This window comes from Ambystoma mexicanum, chromosome 11 (assembly GCF_040938575.1).
Source record: "Ambystoma mexicanum isolate Mex_15411 chromosome 11, UKY_AmexF1_1, whole genome shotgun sequence".
NCBI lineage: Eukaryota > Metazoa > Chordata > Amphibia > Caudata > Ambystomatidae > Ambystoma > Ambystoma mexicanum.
In genome coordinates this window covers 1,383,579,284-1,383,594,130 of record NC_090934.1, presented here as the reverse complement: position 1 = coordinate 1,383,594,130, position 14,847 = coordinate 1,383,579,284, and the positions used below count along the sequence as shown (strand labels likewise).

Below are 14,847 nucleotides of genomic sequence, written 5' to 3'. Positions count from 1 at the left end.
AAGGCTTTTTCCCTTTAGAGAAACGACCCTCCAACCTGCAGCGGCAGAAAGGTTCTCTCGTCTAATGGGAACTAGCCCACTCACACTGAAGCAGCTATTTCCCATTAGAGAAACGGCTCTGACCTGGAGAGGCAGAAAGGGCCTCTCGTCTAATGGGAACTAGCCCACTCACACTGAAGCAGCCATTTCCCATTAGAGAAGGTTTTCCCCCTTACTAGTTTTCCCCTCTTCACGCTGCTCTCCCCTTTCCTTTCTTTTGACGCATCTTCACCTTTCTCACCCATCCACCTCAAGACTTACTCTCCTTCCACCCCCTTTGCCTTCCTTCTTCCTCTTTTACTCCGCACTTTACCGCAACACTTGTTTCCAAACGCCTATACTAGGCCTTCTACCAAAGCCTCCCTGTATGGTACTGCCCCTTTTGAAACTGGAAAAGGAAGCGTGTTAATGTGCCCAAGTCCTTGTGTTTACGTGACAAAGTGATTGGCTCTTCTGAGTAAATCACCATCTTCAAATCTAGTGATTTGTATCGGTTACAAATTGTCTGCTGCCAACTTGAAGTCAAGCAGCGCTGTCATGGTAGCTGCCTGACCCCACCATGGTGCCTCCTGCAGGCAGCTGCACAATAACTCTGCCAACCTTGAACCTCCTCATCTGCCAACTTCTTTGCATACCCTCAAGCTCCAGTAGGTCTTTTTCACAGTCCATCCTGCAGACTGTGTATTCAAATGTACTTTTAGTGGGATCATAGACGATACCCAAAGACATTTTGGCCTTCAAATACAGAGTTGTTCCTTCTTCAAAACTCTACCAGGTCTTGAATTACAGACTAGTACCTGGCAAAGGATAAAGTGGATAGGGTAGACGCCTTGGGAATACCTTATATACTGGCTATTATCTTTCTGAAGGTTCAGCCCCCCCCCCCAGGGTGGCGTAGCTCCATTCCCATGTGTCCACCTAGAAACATGGTCACAGTTCACTCCTTTTTTTATGCTATCACTCAGTTCATTGTTGTACTCAATATGTAATTCTTTTCATTGACAGTTTCATATTTTCAGTCATTTATATCCCAAGAAAGTATTTGCACTGTTAAAGTAGGCCTTATATTCATTTATTATATTAATCGAGTTATCAATTCACGGTTCTTAAATATTTATCATATTCAAGATTTTAACAATTTAATTGGACCAAAGTGTAAGATATCTTGGCCATCGGCATAATTATGGATCTATGTGGTCGAATTGAACCTGAACTAGTTGCATTTTTTCCAAATGTTTTGTACCTAATTTCTTTTAATGTCAGATTGTGGGGTAGGTGGCCCCTCCACCGCAGACCTCCCCACCCCTTACACAATCCTATATGGCCCGACCCCAACCCACCATCTACCTTTCTTGGTATACAAAATGTAAAGGAATTGAGGGGAGGGGGCAGGTAATTTTCAACCATTTTGGTGGGGGGGGGCAGGGGAGGAAGTCGACCAAAATCCATAAACCTATAATTATACTGTTAAATGGTGTTATGGTTATTAATAGTCTTAATAAAAATCTGCCCCTAGGAAGGGGTAAATATGTTTTTACTGGGGTGTGAGGGTCACTAGACCACCAGGGATGGCTTGAAAAGGGGGGCAGCGATTGGAGCGTGATAGCTATGATTTGTTTTTGCTGGGCTGAACATAGGTAATTAATGTTTTGATTACAGGTTTCTTTACATGAGGAGCTGCAACGTTATGCGAGTAGTTATTTTATTCTACGGGATTGGGCAGTCTGGGGAAGTATTTTGGTGGGCTGGGACACAAATGCTGAGTCGGGTCACAAATTGCCCTCCATGCCAGCATAACATTGGTGTTTCCCTGGGAGCGGCTGTCTCCCATGTGGGTTGACTGTCCGCAAGCCCAGGCTGCACCCAAGGCCAGGGACATCACCCCCACGTTCCTGGAGCTCTGGCTAGCCTGCGTTACAGCTTCTCCCACCTGGAAAGGACGGGGACCCTGCCAGGGCTCTCTGGGACCGCCACTGTGCTTGAGGATTGTAGATCCACATGGGAAACGAATGCCCAAGGCCAGGGACAGCACCCCCCAACCATGCTGGAGCTCTGGCTAGGCTGTGTTACAGCTTCCCCCTCTGGGAAGGACGCAGACCCTGACAATGCTCCCTGGAACTGCTGCTGGGTTTGTGGACAGTCAAACCGCATGAGGGACAGCCGCCCAAGGTCAGGGACAGCACCCTTGACCACCTGGAGCTCTGGGCTGGTCTGCATTATACAATTATACTCCATGATGGGACCCTGCCGGGGCTCCCTTGGGTTGCCGCTGCGATTGAGGATGGTGGACCCACATGGTAGAGTCGTCCAAGGTCGGGAACATCACCCCTGACCATCTTGGAGCTCTGTCTAGGCAGCATTACAAAATTTCCCTCAGGGAACAGATGGGGACCCTGCTGGGGCTCTTTGGGACTGTCATTGAACTTGGGGACAGTCAACATGTTTTCTTTTTCCCCCAGCTAGGTACGCCCACACATGAGGTACTGTTTTCATCCAGACACCTGTGGGAAGGTAGGACATGTGTTGTTGGCGGTACGTTTCAGTAGTTTCTCGGTTGGAAATGTCTGAAAATTTAGTTTTTCCCCCTAAATTTCAGACTTTGTCAGGCTTTTGGGTAATAAATTCTAGGGCAATTTGCACAAGTCAGACCTCTGTGGGTTCCGACGGGAGTCTGCTCTCCAGAAACACTTGGGTTACCAGTGGTTTAGCCTTTTCCCTTTGCACCCACACATGAGGTACAGTTTTCGTCAGGACACCTGTGGGAACACGGGAAGGTACATGTGTTGTTGGCAGTGTGTTTTGGTAGATTGGAGGTGGGAAATGTCTGAAAATTGATTTTTTCCCTAAATTTTGGACTTTGCCGGGGCTTGTGGGTAAATACATTCTGGGGCGATTCGCACAAGTCAGACCTCTGGATTCCCACGAGTGCCTTCTTTTCGGAAATGCATTGGATTCCCTGTTTTCCTTGGTGGCTGGGACACCCCAGGCCCAAATCTGGAGGTTGTCCACAAGAGCAAATTCCCACAAAAAAATTAGGTGCACCCCCACATGTGAGGTACCGCTTTCGTCAGGACACGTGTGGGAAGGTAGGACATTTGTTGTTTTCTCTTGGTTTTCATACATTTGCTACTGCACTTTTTTACACAACCCTTTAATTTCCCAAATGGGAACTACATGTAGTTGCTGATTTAGGCACTCACTGTATGCTTTTGTAACCTGTACAAGTCACCTACCCTTCAAACGGTCTGCCTGTGCTCTTTCAGAAATTGTACGCTTGCCATTCCTCACATTTATTTTCCTTATTTACACATGCTAAGTATGTCCGTTTAGGCCGTCAGCACAAAAATCCTGTGTACCATTGCTCAGTTTTTGGCTTGTAGTATTGCTTGTTTTGTGAAACAATACAAAAAATGTGAGATTTCCTAACTGGAAAAGTCAGGGGAATGTAGAGGGGCACTGCTTTTCTCAATGTTCACAGAAGCCATTATCTTACAGGTCCAACCATGTCCAGCACATCATTTTTTTATCTGTCATTTTTCCCCAAACTATGGACATTTTCCCTACATAGATGTTACCTGACCTGCGCAAATCACCCTTTCCTAAACTTGTAATTTTGTCTACTTTTCAGAAATTAAATGTATGCCTTTGTCTTCCCATTCAGCTTTCCTAGCCTCTTCTTCCATTCTGTTCACGCATGGACTATTGGGGAAAAAAAGGGTAAAAATGGCATAGCTCTCACAAAATTGATGGTAACCTTATAAAAATGATTTTTTTGGTTTCCACTCAACCTGTTTTCGAAAACCTGGAAAATGGCGAATTCAGCACAGCAAACCATTTGTTCGCAGCTCTTACAAGGAAAAAAAAAACCACAGGCTTCTTTGTACATCATTTTATTGGCATTTTCTGAAAAAATACAAAATGTTCTCCTTTTTGGTTATTTTCTCTCACCCCCATAAAGCAAACTAGGATTCCTTGGTGGCGTTATGACCGCTTTCATGTGGGAAGAAAGGGGGCCAAAATTTGGCAGAGATATCACATGTACCAAAAACGTTACAAGGGATTGAATGGCAACATACCGAAACCACCAAAAAAGTCACCGGTGGTGGGGAGCAGGGGGAGGTAATGGGGGAGACCACTGGCAGTTAAGGGGTTAAAATCGATTAGCTTAAAGAAATAAATAGACAATTGGGTAATGGAAGTGTTTTTATTATGACAAGTGCTTACACTGTAAAGCAACAAATAATACATATACATGTGTAAACCAAAGATTGAATTTGTGGAGCCATCTGGAGTGAACCTGCTTTACCTGGGGGGATTGAAAGAAAAAGAAGCCAAATAGTGAAACATTTGAGGAAAAACAGTTCTCATAACTGCACATGAAAAGCTCCAAGAATTTGATAACTAAACTTTATTATTGCAAATGTTCACTATCTTTTGTCACAATATTTCCTATATGGGCTCAACAGATATCACGACTTTACACCTTCTGCAGGGGCACGCTGATACACAGTGCCAGAGGTTTGTGACGCAATTATCGATCTATAAATTATCTGCTTTGCATAATGGTGCTGTGGTGTGAACAAGTACGGGTAAACTATAGACAACTAAAGATTTCAGAAAGAACATTTCCAAGTTAAAAATGTCACTCAAAATATGGGTTTATAGGACAGTGAGTTAAAATAACATGAAAAGCAACTCACACTGCCTAAAATTAAAAGTGTGATTAGAGTGGAAGGAACTCAGAAACACCTGACCCTATTCTGAAGCACACCTGGCACTTTTTGAATCAGTTGTACTCTTTGCACTTTAGTCACACATTTCCAATACTTATGATTTGCCTTGGTGAACTAATATGGTTCTGCTTTGACTTTATGACCCATTGTGCACACAGCACTTCATATGGATGTATAATGGATTTGTATGTACAAGGCAGTTTTGTCAGTTTTTGACATCAGGTATTTACCATGTGGAGTGGCCGAGCAGGAATGTACAGACAGAATTTGGCCTGTAGATATTCTGCCCCAGTTCCATAAAAGGCATGATGAACTAGCCTGGACCTGAAATAGCTTGGCCACTGGTAGCCACTGAAGATGGTGCACAAATAGAGTAATGTGAGCACAACTAGTTGTGTAAGTGGCTACTCTGGCTGCAGAGTTCTGCAGGACCCGAAGGTGCCATAAGAAGTATACAGGTTGTGCCATAAATAGGGTGTTGCAGGGGTCCATGGAAGACATAAGGACACCACATGGGCACGTAACTGAGAAAGGAGTAAACAAAGAACCTTACTATGGGGGTTTCAGTTGAAGATAGCCCCTTTGACATACTGGATTTATCTGAGATTCCGCAGACAGAAACGCTAATATATCTACCCATAAAGATGGCCAAAAAGAGGGGGTCCAAAAGGCATTAGAGGAAGGAGGGCCCACCACCAACACCACCATTTTTTCCCCGTTCAACTTGAACCAGCTTTTACACATCCATGCACCCACAGCTTCGAGGCGGGCCCTAAATCTGGTCGCTGTCTCGACAAGTGAGATATCAAAACGGACCAGGATCTGTGTCATCTGTTAAGAATAACATTAGAAGCCGTGAGAGCAGATACGCTTGATAAGAGGAGGTTGCATGTGCATGTTAAACAAAACCTGGAAGATGGAGGAAACCTGACGGACTCCACATCTAAAGGCAGACGGCACAGAGTGAAAAGGGGGGATGAAAATTGACTGTTCGGTCAGAGAGAAACAAAGAAAACCAGGAAAGAACAGCACCAGAAAAGCAGGCCCGGGCGAGCTAGGCAGCATGGCCAATGGTATAGGCGGCAGATAAGTCAAGTAACAATAAAACACCGATGCCACCAGAGTCGTGCAGCCAAACCATGTCATCAACGTTGGAGACCAGCACCCCCTGTGTGCCACGTCCTGGACGAAAACCAGATTGGGAAGTGTGTAAGAAGAATGATTACTCAGGAAAGGGCAGACGAAGGCTTCAAAAAGAAGATTCCAAGATGGCCGCTGTGACCCCTCCACCATAAGGAGCGCACTCCTCCCCGGCGACCCAAAAAAAGGAGCAATAAGCAGTGTTAAAAACAAGACCCCACCGGTGTGGCGACAGAGGGGGTCAGCACCCAACGTGCATTCCAAACTGCTGGAGAAACATGCTTGGTGGAGGAGGGGCCACGTCGTGGCTTGCGAGGGTGGGGGGGTCCAGTCTGATCTGACCACTGGGGAGCTGCCGGGCTGCTCGGCCTTCGTTCTGCTTGGAGGGGAGAGCCGCCCATACGAGGGGGCCCTCACCAAGGGGGGCAAACCCTTGACACGGTCCCAAGGCGGGTGGAAGCGAATTGCTTGAAACAGCCGAGGCTGGCCAAGCAGTCCAACCCTAGACGGACGCGCCAAATCAATCCCATGGAGTGCTCAGAAGAGCGGGCGGGCAAGAACTAAGAGGAGTGCAGACAAGTCCCTCTCACCCAGTCTATAGTAATCCGGAAGAAGGTCACTAAGCTTTCTTGTAATGGATGTATCCCAGAGTGACAGAGTGCGACCTCTCGGCAAAAGCATCGGGCTCCTTATAGATCCAACTGGAGAAAAATGTCAAACTGACATCCATCGGGACTTCTAGAGCAGCCCAGCCATCTGGTCCTTGCAGACATTCCAATGGCCAGATGGCCGGGCTCAGAGAGCGGCCATCTGGTAGGGCAATGCATTCCAATGGGCCTGTATGGGCAGGGCCTTTGCCCCCCCCTGACAAAGCACAGGGGCCAGCACCAATCGTTATCCTCGAGCTCTGGTCAGGCTACCTTAGAGCTTTTTCCCCCCTCCACACAAGAGGTTTTTCATCCACCTCGGAGCTTGTCCCTCTGGGGAGGAACAGTCGACCCACACGTGAGACACCCCCACCCCAGCTGGCTTGGAGCTTTAGCAGGGCCCCTTTAGAACTACTCCCTCTGGGGAGGGATGGGGACCCCACTGGGCTCCCAGCGACCGCTGCCAGGTTTGGGGACCCTCGACCCACACGCACAAGGCTGGCGCCCAAGGCCAGTGGGGGCAGCAGCCCCAGCCACCCTGGAGTTCTGGCCCAGGCCGCCTTACAGCTTCTGCCGCCACATTAGAGCTTTTCCCCTCCAGGGAGGGACAGGGCTCCCCACGATCGCCACTGGGGTTGGGAACAGTCATCCCAGACGTGAGACAGGTGCCCAAGGCCGGGGGCCAGGACTGCCCCCAGCCACCCTGGAGCTTTAGCAGGGCCCCTTTAGAGCTTTTCCATGTGGGGAGCGATAGGAACCCCACTAGGGCTCCCCCGAACACCACTGGGCTCGGGGGCTTTCGAAACCAGGCACAAGACAAGCGTCCAGGGCGAGGGGCAGCAGCCCTGACCATCTCCCTGGCGCTCTGGCCGGGCCCCCATCAAAGCTTCTCCAACCACATTAGAGCCTTTCCCTCCAGGACTAACCCACAAACACTGTGGAACTCAGGGCTGGCCACTGCAAGCTCATTTACCCGCACACAGAGGAAAGGGACCCCTTTAGGGCGCCCCTTGACACACGCTCCTCGTCTTGGACCTGACCACACATGGTTGATACTTGCCTGAGGACCGGGAGCAATCCACGAACGCCATGGAACTCAAGGCTGGGTGCTATAAACGGTTATAGTCCCGTGGAGGTAAGGGGCCCACTCAGAGCGCCCTTTGAAGCACGCACTCCATTTTGGACCTGATCACACGCGGGTGACACTTGCCCGAGGACCGGGAGCAACCCACGAACGCCATTGAACCGAGGCCTGTAATTGCGCCACGACCGCCCTGGAGGCCACAGGGTTGCACTTCCATGCTGACTATTAAGCCACGCAGTGGGGGCTTATGGAACCCGACTGGAGACAAATGCAGGAGTCAGCCGCAACTCGGGCCATCTGGTCCACCGGCCACAACTCGGGCCATCTGGGCCTACTCCCCGGGCCAGATGGTCCGGCAGCCGTGCCTGCCCCCACCATGGGCTTAAGGTACCACTCCCCTGCGCTCTAGGGTGGGTGCTTAAGCTGCCACCTCACTTCCCTACCCTGGCCGGGGCTTAAGGCACCACCTCTGCGCACTCGGGCCGGGGCCTGGGAGACACTTCCACGCCGACTATTAAGCCCCCACAAGGTGGGGGCTTATGGAACCCGACCGGAGACAAATTTATTTCTTTTAATTCTTATAACGCGCCGCATGCCTGTGGGCCTCCGGGCGCACAAAACACAGACAAAGACAAACAACAAAGAGAAGAGCCAGCAGGATCAGAAAGGGGTCATAAGGATCACTCCATGTTAAAAAGATAGGTTTTTATGTTTTTTTTAAATAGGAGGTAGTTTTGGATTTGTCGTAGCCCAGCCGGTAGGGCATTCCAGAGTAGAGGGCCCTGAACGTCAAGCGTAGTGCTGCCAAATTTTGCGGTTTTAAATCTGGGGGAAGCAAGGACTGTGGCAGAGGATGAGCGAAGATTTCTTCCATTGCTTTTGATATTAATGCGTTCTGACAAGTAGATGGGACTGCTGAAAGAGAGGCATTTATGTGTTGTGGTAAGCATTTTGTGTGTGATGCGATGTTTAACTGGAAGCCAATGAAGCTTCTTCCTGAAGATGGAGATATGGGAGCGATGAGATTGAGTGAAAATGGTCCGCAAAGGCAGGAGTCAGCCATAACTCGGGCCATCTGGTCTGCCAGTCACAACTCAGACCATCTGGGCCTACTCCCGGGCCAGTTGGCCCGGTGGCTGGCCGTGCCTGCCCCGACCCCACAGTCTAGGGGCAGAGGCTTAAGGTACCACCCCCGTGCCCTGGGGTGGTTTGCAGCTTCTCGTCCCCCACCCTGTCCGGGGGCTTAAGGCACCACCTCGAAGGCCTGGGACCGAGACCATTGGTCTGCCAGGCTGATCAGGAAAGGTGAGAAGAGCGCTCCCCACCCAGCCCGCATAACCCCATGGGTGTGCACCTAGGGTGGGTGGTTTTTTCCAGTGCCCCCCGCGCACACCAGGAGGGAGGATGGAGAGCCTTGGCGGCGGCGGCGCCTTGCAATAAAAGCTTGGCTAAGAGGATGACTTTCAATATATCGCAGCAAGGTAGCTGCTCTGCTACTTACGAAACCCTGAACCAGAATCGGGTTGTCTACGAATGATTTGGCACTTGGTTCCCCACGAACATGCGGTGCACTACGGACGAGAGAGGTGGCCCCCTTCTGTCCACACTGCGGCCCCGAGGCCAGCTATCCTAGGCCAACCGATGGTCGATAGCGCTGCGGTATCACGGTCTGGGAGGGGAATTCTGACTTAGAGGCGTTCAGTCATAATCCCACAGATGGTAGCTTCTCCCCATTGGCTCCTCAGCCAAGCATGCACTCCAAGTGTCTGAACCTGCTGTCCCTCTCGTACTGAGCAGGATTACTATTGCAACAACACATCATCCGTAGGGTAAAACTAACCTGTCTCATTACGGTCTAAACTCATCTCACGTTCTCTATCAGTGGGTGAACAATCCAACACTTGGTGAATTCTGTTTCACAATGATAGGAAGTGTCAACATCGAAGGATCAAAAAGCGACGTTGCTATGAACGCTTGGCCGTCACAAGCCAGTTATCCCTGTGGTAACTTTTCTGACACCTCCCGCTTGAAACCCAAAAAGTCAGCAGGATCGTGAGGCTCCGCTTTCACGGTCTACATTCATACTGAAAATCGAGATCAAGCTAGCTTTTGCCCTTCTGCTCCACAGGAGGTTTCTGTCCTCCCCGAGCTCGCCTTAGGACACCTGCGTTATCATTTGACAGGTGTACCACCCCAGTCAAACTCCCCAGCTGCCACTTTCCCCCGGAGCGGGCCGTGCTCAGCAGGCGCTAAGAGCCAGAAGCGAAAGCCTCACAGGGCTCGCCCCGCACCTCAGCGGGTAAGTGGAAAAACGATAAGAGTAGTGGTATTTCAGCGGCGGCCCAAGGGCCTCCCACTTATCCTACACCTCTCATGTCTCTTCACAGTGCCAGACTAGAGTCAAACTCAACCGGGTCTTCTTTCCTTGTAGTTTCTGCCAAGCCTGTTCCCTTGGCTGTGACTTTGCTAGATAGTAGGTAGAGACAGTGGGAATCTCATTCATCCATTCATGCAAATCACTAATTAGATGACAAGGCATTTGGTTGCCTTAAGAGTCATAGTTACTCCCGCCATTTACCCACGCTTCATTGAATTTCTTCACTTTGACATTCGGAGCACTGGGCAGAAATCACATCGCGTCAACACCCACCGCAGGCCTTCGCAATGCTTTGTTTTAATTAAACAGTCGGATTCCCCTGGTACGCACCAGTTCTAAGTCAGCTGCTAGGTGTCGGCTAAGGCAGAATGCCAGCCCGAACACCAGGAGGGGAACGAAAGAGGCGTCCACTGCAGCTGGGGTGATCCACAGGAAGGGCCCGGCTTGCATCCAGAGTCAGCGCCGCCCCCGGAGGGAAGACGCCTCGTCCAGCCATGGGGCGCACCCAGCCCGACTGACCCAGCCATTAGAGCCAATCCTTATCCCGAAGTTACGGATCTGACTTGCCGACTTCACTTACCTAAATTGTTCCAACATGCCAGAGGCTATTCTCCTTGGAGACCTGCTGGGGATATGGGTATGGCCCGGTGTGAGATTTACACCATCTCCCCTGGATTTTCAAGGACAAGCGAGAGCTCATCTGATGCCACCGGAACCACAACACTTTCCAAAGCTGGGGCCCCTTTCTCGTGGCAAACCCATTCCAGAATGCCCTGCCCTTCACACAGAAAAGAGAACTCTCGCCGGGGCTCCCGCCGGCTACTCGGGAATCGTTTGCGTTACCGCATTGGATGCCGCGAGGGCGCCCGCCTCCGCCACTCCGGGTTCGAGGATCTGAACCTGACTCCCTTTCGATCGGCTGAGGGCAACGGAGGACATTGCCCGTTCCTTCTGAACGGTGCTCGCCATCTCTTAGGACCAACTGACCCATGTTCAACTGCTGTTCACATAGAACCCTTCTCCACTTCAGCCTTCAAAGTTCTCGTTTGAATATTTGCTACTACCACCAAGATCGGCACCTGCGGCTCCACCCAGGCCCTCACCCTGGGCTTCTGTGCGCACCGCAGCAGCCCTCCTAGTTGTCGCGACTTAGCCCCTGGGGCTCTCAGCGCCATCCATTTTCAGGGCTAGTTGATTTGCCAGGTGAGTTACACACTCCTTAGCGGATTCAGACTTCCATGGCCACCATCCTGCTGTCTATATCAGCCAACACCGTTTCTGGGGTCTGATGAGCATATCAGCTGCGCATAACACGGCATTCGGTTAATCCTGCAGCGCCAGTTCTGCTTACCAAAGATTGCAGACTGGGCACTTGCATTCAATGCCCGGCTCCACGCCAGCAAGCCGGGCTTCTTACCCATTTAAAGTTTGAGAATAGGTTGGGATCCTTTTAGCCCCAAGACCTCTAATCATTCGCTTTGCTAGATGAAACTGGGGTTTCCATGCGCCAGCTATCCGGAGGGAAACCTCGGAGACAACCAGCTACTAGATGGTTTGATTAGTCTTTTGCCCCTATACCCAGGTCAGATGACCGATTTACACATCAGGACCGCTACGGACCTCCACCAGTCCGAGTTCACCATCTTTCGGGTCCTATCACACACGCTCATGCGTCATCTTGCTCACAGAGTGGGCGAGACAGGTCGGTTGAGCACCCACCGGGACGGGATCCCACCGCAATTGGCAAGCGTCAGCCCTCGCCATCATTAAATCACAGGGTTTCATTCGCCCCCCTGACTTGCACACGTGTTATACTCCTTGGTTCGTGTTTCAAGACAGGTCGGGTGGTTAACCAACATCACCTCAGACCCCTGGCGCCCTTTGTGGGCTTCCCCACCCGGCGGCACAACATGGTTGGGGCGCACTAAGGGCACTCCACCACAGTCGCATCAGGAGTCCTGTCTCCCGTCGCCACCCTGGAGACCCCCAAGAGGGGCTAGGACAGTTGCCGGAGAAGGGCATGGTGGCGGTCAATCTCCCTCGACCGAGCGGACATAGCAAAACTGCTGTGAGAGGGCTGGACACTCTCTGCTGGAGTAGACACCTGCTTCCTGGGGCCTTCCCAGCTGGTCGTGGTGCACCACCACAGAGGAAAGGCGCCCTGCTGGGGCTGGGTGTGCCTGGACCGCAATCCTGCAAGGGCCTCCACCGTTCCAGGCGACTGGCCTGCCTGCAGTGTTGAATCCTGCGGGCTGAGTGCACAGACCCCACCAGTTTACCTCTCCACGGTTTCACACCCTCAAGAATCTCTTCAAAGTTCTTTTCAACTTTCCCTTACGGTACTTGTTGGCCATCAGTCTCGCACCCGTATTTAGCCTTATACAATTTACCACACGCGTTGGGCTGCTTTCCCAAGCAACCTGACTCCAAGAAGACCTGATCCCGGTGTGCAAGAGGGCGCTACCGGTCTAACACCGTCCCCGGGGTGAGAATCGATCAGAAGGACTTGAGCCCCCTGAGCGATGCCAGGGAGTCGGTCTTCTGTATGCCACAGTTCCCACACCAGCTGCTGAATGGGGATTTGGTGCTGGGCTCTTCCCTCTTCACTGGCCGTTACTGAGGGAATCCTGGTTAGTTTCTTTTCCTCTGCTTAGTAATATGCTTAAATTCAGCAGGTCACCACATCTGATCTGAGGCCATAGTTTGGGGGAGCACAAAGCTCGGGGCAGTTGGCCTCAAGCCCGTACAGGGGGTTGCCCCAGCCCTGTGCCGCTGACACAGGCGAGTGTGCGCTGTCCCAATCTGCAACCAAAGCCCACATGGTCACAAGGTCCGCGCTCCATGGCCAGTCTCCGCCGGCAGTCGTGGGACACCACAGACAGCCACACACAACACGGCCAGGTGCCCCGGGTTAGGGTGAAGGTGCACCAGGCTTTTTTTTAAAGCCTGCTGCCGCCACCACATCCGGGGCACGCCGGCCACCCGGCCCTGCTGAAACCAGCATTAGTTGGGGAAACGGGGGGAGGCCGGGACGCGCCAGCAATCAGCTTGCGTGCCAGGTCCAGGAATCGAGCGACAGTGCTGATCGGGGTCTGACCTTAGGGAGACGAAGGAAATGGGGTCCCTGCAACAGCCCCAGCTACGCCCATGAGAGGGAACTCCAGAGCGATTGATGTACAAGAGACCCTCAGACAGGTGTAGCCCCGGGAGAATCCCGGGGCAACATGGTGCGTTCGAAGTGTTGATCAATGTGTCCTGCAATTCACATTGTCGCTGCTGACTGAGTTCTTCGACACATGAGCCGAGTGAGTCACAGGCAACATTTTTTTGTTCCAGACGTCAGCCTGACCCTGCGGGTGCAGGAGAGGCCAGGGAGGCAGCGCAACCTGTTGCGGGTCAGCCCAGCGCCCTGTCTAGCTCGGCCGAGACCATTGTAGTTTAAACAAGAAAAAATCCAGGCACTCAGCCTGGGAAGCTTGACTGCCGCCTGCAGCAGCACAGCGCTTCCCAGTGGGATGGAGGCAGGCCGCTCCGCCACCTGCCCACCCAGCCCGATCCACTGATCCTTCCCCGAACCCTTCCGCTTCTCTTTGGGGTGGGGGGTGTTAGGGAGAATTCTCTGTATAGGCTAATTTCCCAAGCCTAGTGAGTCCCCCAGCAGTTTTGCTGGATTTTTGGGGTTTATTTTTTTTCTCCTGCTAAGAGTGAGACTCTTTTTCTCCCACTCTTAGACATGATTTGAGATATCCTTTGGCTTTGTAATGAGTTTTATGGGCTATGGGGTCTTTTACTCCATAGGGCTTCATGTGTTTATGGTATGTGTGTTACACAGTACCCTCCATGCAGTAACACAGGGGTGTCATAGTGACCCCCAAACCTAGACTCAGCACCCTGGGACTGACTACTGTCTCCCAGGGCATGTAAAGTCACCATTGGCTTTACTAGTCCTAAATTGTGAACAGAACCAGTACAAACCATCATATTGTGGACGTACTGGTAGGGGCAATTCGATTGCCCCTGGGTCTGTTGCTTGAGGGGGCACTGTCCAGTCCCCCCTGATCGAGTTTTGGCTGGTGGCAGTGGATACTACTTTTTATATTCGACCGCAAATACCATTGTTCTAGGCTACTTTTTAGCATAGCCTCAAACATACCGCCTGTTTATTAAATTAATAATTCACTGGTTGGGATTTTTTGCCAGAACTCGGTGCCAAAATGGCGTCTGTGTTCGCTTTTGTAACTCTAACCCAAGTCGAGCCCTTTGTTCCACTTTTTGGCGGTCTGCTGCACAGAAGCCTCCAAAAGTGGTGCCACTCTGTCTGGGTCTACAGGATGTGTGGGAGTGGGGTTTAGGCACCCTGGACTGAGTTGCCCCAGCAACTCAAGTCGCACTCTTGTGTGATTGGCCCAGTGGTGAGCCGCCCAGCTCACCACTTAGCATGTTTGAGTGACAGCTAGGACTGATGAATGGGGGTTTTCTGCATAAAAGCAGGGCTTTGGGGACTGGAACCTGAGAAGTCGCCACAGGACCAAAGAATCCGAAGAGGGAGAAGCTGAGCCGATCTGCAACGACGACACCACTGGTGGAGCCCTGCTGAACCGCCTCACCACTTCCCGACGACAGAGAAGATCTTCATCCCGGAGAGTCTTCTTCCTCTGAACTGGTGGGGATAACCAGATCGCCCTCTTTTTCGCCTTCCTGGATCGTCTCATGGTCGAAACGCCCGTGCCAAGCACCCCAGCGGCCGGATAGCCACGCTTCACCACTACCGTGAATAAAAGGGTAGTACCTTTTAACCGGGAAACTCCGCGGCTGGTTTCTTCCCTG

The 14,847-nt window shown here is 51.4% G+C and overlaps 1 non-coding gene across 1 annotated transcript; it reads right to left on the bottom strand.

The window, feature by feature from the left end:
* Positions 1-9,079: 9,079 nt before the first annotated feature.
* LOC138505197 (28S ribosomal RNA) lies at positions 9,080-12,719 on the bottom strand. Its single transcript, XR_011280035.1, has one exon. It is a non-coding gene; the product is annotated as a 28S ribosomal RNA (ribosomal RNA).
* Positions 12,720-14,847: the final 2,128 nt, after the last annotated feature.